A 6,000-nucleotide genomic window follows, 5' to 3' on the forward strand; every position below is an offset into this window, starting at 1 on the left:
ACTGAAATATAACAAAGGACCTAAGCCATTTTATAGGAAAATAATCAAGACAATCAGCATTTTCTAGTGTTAGGAAAAGTCAAATGAAAATACTTCTTTCATATTAGAGTATAGTAAGTACATAAGTAGACTGAAATAATTTTTAAGTGTATAGACGCACATAGAATATGTTCACTAGAATACTGTGTGGATACATTTTAAACCAATGTCAAATTTTCACATCAAGATATTTGTAAAATATACAGTTGAGTACACCACATGGGGGCAGTCTTGCCTTCTTTTATATCATTAATATCACACAGTTCTCTATGTCCCAAGACTGCTGTTGGATGACTGTCATGTTTTGATGATTATTACATTGTGAGTGAACCTAAATAAATACATTCAACCGTAATAGAATAACAAGGACAAAACACACATATGTGTAGTGCAGTAAAACAACAATTGCATTTGCTCAACCAAATGGTGAAACAGTTTAAAACAAACGTGCACAATTGTTCAGTTTAGGACGGTGTAAAACAACAGTTTGCACACTGACTGAATTTTAGACATTGTTGTTGTCTTTTGTGGTGTGGCCTGTAGGGGGAGCTGTGTCTCTGTGTAGCTCAGGCTGTTCAGAGCGTGGCTGCAGACTCGAGGCCTCCTCAGCCTGTGGGTGAGAAAGGTTTATTCACAGTGAGAGGGCCAAAACCGAGGGAGCTGTGTGACATTTAATCATGCCTCCGGCGCATGCTTGATGATTAGCATCTCTGTGGAAAACAGCAATAACAAGTGCCAAATGCAGGATCCCACACAATCACCTGGCTGCGGTGCACACAGTCCCATAGGCCCCGATAATCAGCACAAATCAGCTCCTGCGGCTCAGTGTGTTCACTCAACAATCATCACACTGCAAAGCTAAAATGTGCTTAGCGCCTGTGGATAGAAGCCATAGGCGGATCAACGGCCTTCATGTAGATTGAATAACCTGGTTAATTTCTGTTTTATCAGTCATGGCCCTACCTCATTGACTCGCTGTAATAATCTGGTGGTGACAGCTATAAGGAGGGAAAAAGCTGCTGCAATAAACAGTTTGTAAATCCAGGATTACTTTATCCTCCTTGTTGGATGCCTGGAGAAAACACTTTGCACACTGAACATCTTCAGGAGTTCTCCCTGAATTACTGATTTAATTGCAGCCTCCCTTGTTGACTCAAAACTTTAAATAACATTTAAAAAAAATAATCTGCATTAAAGGTCCAGTGTGTAGGATTTAGGGAGCTATTGGCAGTAATGGAATATAATAATATATCAATAACAGTGTTTTTATTAATGTATTAACACCTGAAACTGATCATTTCGTTTTCTTTACCTGAGAGTAAGCTGCTTATATCTACATGTCTGCCATGTTGTTTCTACAGCAGCCAAGAACAGACAAATCACACACTGGCTTTTGCATTTCTGCATAGCCCACCATAGTTCTCCTAAACCCTTGGCAAATGGGAGAAGTTTCAGTTGGTTGCAATTTGCAACCTCTCCACTAGTCGCCACTAAATCTTATAGCCCTGACCTCTAACTGATTTCTTTTAGCCACTAGGGGGCAGCACAACCAACAGAAAACACAACAGTATTCACACGTGGAGCAGCTGTGGACTAACATTTAAGGGTGTACCAGTCCATCGGTCTGGATCGATATAACAATTAAACGATCAAGATCCAATGTCATAGATGCATGCAAGTGACAATATTGATCTACATCGTCATCTTCAGGATACGCTTTTATTTTGAAAGTCTATATCACTGTCAAACAGTGGCAGGCAGGTGGCAAGCAGCAGAGATAAAGACAATACGGATAGCGTTTGTTTACTCAGGAATAAATCAGCAGCGTGGGAATATTTTTGATTGCGGAGAAAATACAGGACAACAGAAAGAGCACATGGTGTATATAAACATTGCTGTTGCAAGATAAAACATGACGTAACTTACCTTCCTGGATGGCCATCTCACTCAGCTAACTTCTCACTACAGCTCTGTTTCAACAATGTTAATCTGAAATAACGTGCATGTAGGCCGAAATTCAACTGAGTTGTTCTGTCAGGGGATGCAGTGACTTAAACTAACAGTGAGTGAGAAAAATAATAATGTTACATGTAATCTGTTAAGCTATGAGTAGAGGGAAAAAAGTCTGCTAGACGCTAGGCTAATTCATGCAATGTAAACATGCTAAAGCTAATAATGGGTGACTATCAAAAAACAATTTTTGTGTCGCTGCACCTTGACAGTTATTACTGAGCTGTTTGATACTTCTGTTAAATGATGTTGTTAGTCCATGTTTTATGGCTGTTTTAAGCCAGATAGTCCTGAAGTTTTAAGTTTGTTTTCATCTTTTATGGTCGTAAGCAGAAAGGGGTGGCAGCTTCTTCTGTAACAGATTGTGTTAAATGGGTATGTTCTTGTTTCAGGCCCCTAAATCGCATCAAATCGAAATCATATCGTGGCAGACTTTGTAATATCGCCAAATATAGTATCGTTGTCCAAAAAAAACCGATATAATAACACATCGTGATGAAACTGGTGATTTACACCCCTAGTAACTAACAGATATCTGGGGTCATTTTTGTGTCTATCTAAGGATCATAAGTCAGTCATTCACAAACTTCTGAGAGACATTTATTTTATTTATTTAAAATAAATGGATGACATAGATGCTAAATGCTCCCATGTTCACTAGCTTGTTGCGAGCACCAAAGGGCAGGTAGCCATTGGTGCTGGACAGCCAGCATTCAGTCAGTTTATCACAGCTTTTGGTTGGTAAATGACGCTTTAAGAGCAGTGACAGTGATCAAAATAGTAAAGTTGCATGCCATAGAACCACAACAATGACTTAAAAGCTGATAACGCTCTGTACAGCTGAGAAGAACTGCACTATGAATGACACATTATCACACATTTGATCCTCTTGTAATATAAGAATAATAATAATCACACTTAACCTAGTGGGATGAGAGTCCCCTAGAATATTTTTTATTTTGCTTTGGCCAGCATGTAGAGCCACAGTACTGGTATTTCATTTTATTCCCGAGATAAATCAAGTGTGCCCAGTTTTGTTAATGTATTCATGTGACAGTCAAAATTTAATTCATGATTAAATGGTATTTTACTTTCTTGATAACTACCAACAAGTGCCTGCAGGATTTTTCTTTTTTATTTGAAGATGTCATTTAGATATCAACTAGATGAGAAAACTTTGAATCATTCCTCCCTTGACATTTACACCACCAAAACAATGTACTCTCTCATTTTAGCTGTATCTAAGATAAGAAACCTGGTATGTTTCCAATCTTCCACAGCTGTCGCGCTTGTGCGAGCAGGGTTATTGGATGTATTGAGGTCACTTCCTTTGAGAGCAGTGTGGGCACTGAAGCAGTGCTCTAGTCAGTGGCCTGGACCATGTAGCCGGGGGTAAAATGGACTCACCAGTCAGGAGCGCGGCAGCGGAGTGTCTCCCCAAAGTCCCAGGGGTCGGAGCAAACGATTACTCTGTGCGTAGCCTCATTGCAGAAGCAGCAAGCAGAGTTTGTTCTGCTCTGTGTGTTTTAGGAATCCGCCTTGCTGCAAAGGCAAAACTATCGCCCACCAGCAGACATCAGAATCAAAATGACAGTTGAGGATACACGTGAGTTGTCAGATAGTGTTGACATCTTTCCTGCCTGTACATATATTTCAGAAGTTTCTGTTGTTAAGTTATAGCCCACTTAACCTCTGGTGAACTGCAGTCAACTGGAGCATGACTGCATGCTGTGCCTTGCCTGAGGTCCCACTTGGCTTTTACTGTGGACTTTCCACCTCTCCAGAACCACATCCTGCCACTGTCCACTCCACTTAAGCAACACCGCCAGTGTTGTTTAAAGGGCCAAACCAGTGCATGTTTTAACCTATCTGCTGCAATTACTGACATTTCACAGTTTCAGATCTTGTTTCAGCTCATTGTTCTGGTTTTACCGCCCACAACGTTACTGTTTTGCTTCATTCTAACTAATTCTGCTGTTTCAATGGAAAACATGTACCGTACACTACAGTGAGACACCCTCTTAAACTTAAGATTTTTGGGAATGGATGCATGCGCTGTAGTAAACCGGTTAAAGGACCAGATGCATTGTTGCCTGGATGGAAACTAGAGGGTGGACATTACACTTCTGTGACAATACCACTCCGACATCAGGGGTAGGCTAACCACTGTATGAGCAAAGTGCAAAATGGGGGCGATTAGCTAGCAAGTGGGATACAAACATGAGACTCACATGCATACGTAGCTGGACCTGCTACCAAAACAAAGAACAGAGAAGCTTGGATTACAACACACACAGAGGTAGCGTGACTTCATTCTCTGCTCAGGACGCTATTACGCCACAATATCTTTACATAACATTATATTACATAGTAGTTGTTTGCAGCTATATTAATTTTCTAAATGTTGCATACAGCCTTTAAAACTACAGTACAACCCATTTAACTATATGTTGAACAAAGATATCAGCTAATGAGAGGTGTTCCAGGCACATTCCACTGGTGGGAGGGCCCTGGGTAGATCCAGGACACGCTGGAGGGATTACATATCTCGTCTGGGACTTATGAAATCACGGCTGATGTCAAATTTACATTTATCCCGGATACATTTATGGCAAAAAGTTCAAATTTACCCTGAAATACGAATGATCATGACAGTCTGCAGAAAATATTGTTTAATTTATTTCACATTGTGCCAGGTTAATCTACAGGAGACTATTTCACCAGATATAGTTTGCGGTGTTTTTCTCCCCCCCTAGAGATTATATTAAATATAGGACAAAAAGATCTGCTGTCACTTTTCCTTTCAAGCCATTACAATCAGGCTGGAGCTGTGTGTCTGAGCTCCCATTTTTAGAGAAAAACACCTTGTGTTCACACACACATCCGCCTGATTCAGCTCCAGTCAGCAGAGGAGATCAGATCCTCTTCACACCTACAGTACATCCTCCCCCAAGCTCTTGTACTCTAGTTACATAAAACTCATTTCATGTGAGAACTCCCAACTGGTCTACATTAAATGCACTGTAAATCAGAGACAACACACTTGGCAAACTTTGCTCCACATCTGCCAAATATTCCTTCATATATTACAAAATTCATTCTCCCTTCTTATATTTACTCCTCAAAAATACCACCCCAGCGTCTCCTGAGAGTAGGCCTCTCAGATAGAGGAAATAATATTTTCACATCACACAATGTCTTTGGTTGGCTGTTGTTGTTTATCACTGCCGGATAGACTGTGGCAGCGGCTGCCTCGCTGCCTTTTCTTCTCACACTCCTCTCCCGTTTTGTCTTGTCAATCTAACTGATGTAAACAAATTTCTCTCTACTGTTTACTCTAATATTAAATTTATCTCTAATGTTATTTTCATGAAGATGCGGCTTTTAATGCAAGAAATCTGAGAAATAAAATGAAATATTCATAACAAAACACCAATGTATTTTTTCACTTGGTTCAAGAAAAATTTCAGAAGTCAGCGTATGCTAAAACGAGATATGTAGTGAAGACCAACACGCTCTCATCCCAACTACTCAAATACCGCCACTTTGTCAGTTGACCTACATGTCAGAATATGACGTACATACATTAAGTCCTTTTCGAATTAACATACAACATTCTTAATGTTTAGGCACCAAAAGAACGTCCGGTTTAGAGGAAACATCATGGTTTGGTATATAATTTAAATTGGAACTGAACAGTGGGCTCCAAGGTGAAAGTCCAGAGTTTGCTTGACCCATCCACCCTATATACGGACTTTCTCACTCTTTATATTACTCCAATGGCATCTCAAACTGCAGCCAACCATTGCGCCTCATACTGCGGTGAGGTGTGTCTCTCTGCATCCGTCTCTGATGCCAATGTCCACTTACAAAGCAGCAGTATTTGTCAACTTAGGTTGTTGCCCACTGCCTCTAAAACTGAAGTGCCCAGTGCATATCATACAGCGGCAA

This window comes from Epinephelus fuscoguttatus, linkage group LG16, assembly GCF_011397635.1.
Source record: "Epinephelus fuscoguttatus linkage group LG16, E.fuscoguttatus.final_Chr_v1".
In the NCBI taxonomy this organism is placed as follows: domain Eukaryota; kingdom Metazoa; phylum Chordata; class Actinopteri; order Perciformes; family Serranidae; genus Epinephelus; species Epinephelus fuscoguttatus.